The sequence below is a fragment of the Penaeus monodon genome, chromosome 28, assembly GCF_015228065.2.
Source record: "Penaeus monodon isolate SGIC_2016 chromosome 28, NSTDA_Pmon_1, whole genome shotgun sequence".
Lineage (NCBI taxonomy): Eukaryota > Metazoa > Arthropoda > Malacostraca > Decapoda > Penaeidae > Penaeus > Penaeus monodon.
The window spans coordinates 40,044,813-40,045,038 of NC_051413.1; positions in this window are offsets into that span (position 1 = coordinate 40,044,813).

Below are 226 nucleotides of genomic sequence, written 5' to 3' on the forward strand. Positions count from 1 at the left end.
TTAAAAAAGGGACACCAATAAATAGCTTTCCAGTGCAAGAAATGCCCGTTACATGCGTCGCATTGGACAAATATTCATATTTTTTTTTCAATATTTGCCCCGATGAGTCTGAAAGATAGACAGATAGACATACAGATAGATAATAGAATGAGAGGCAGACGGACAGGAGGTAGACTTCATTGTGAAACGACGCATGAAGAGTTATTATAAGCTCCGTCAGTAATAA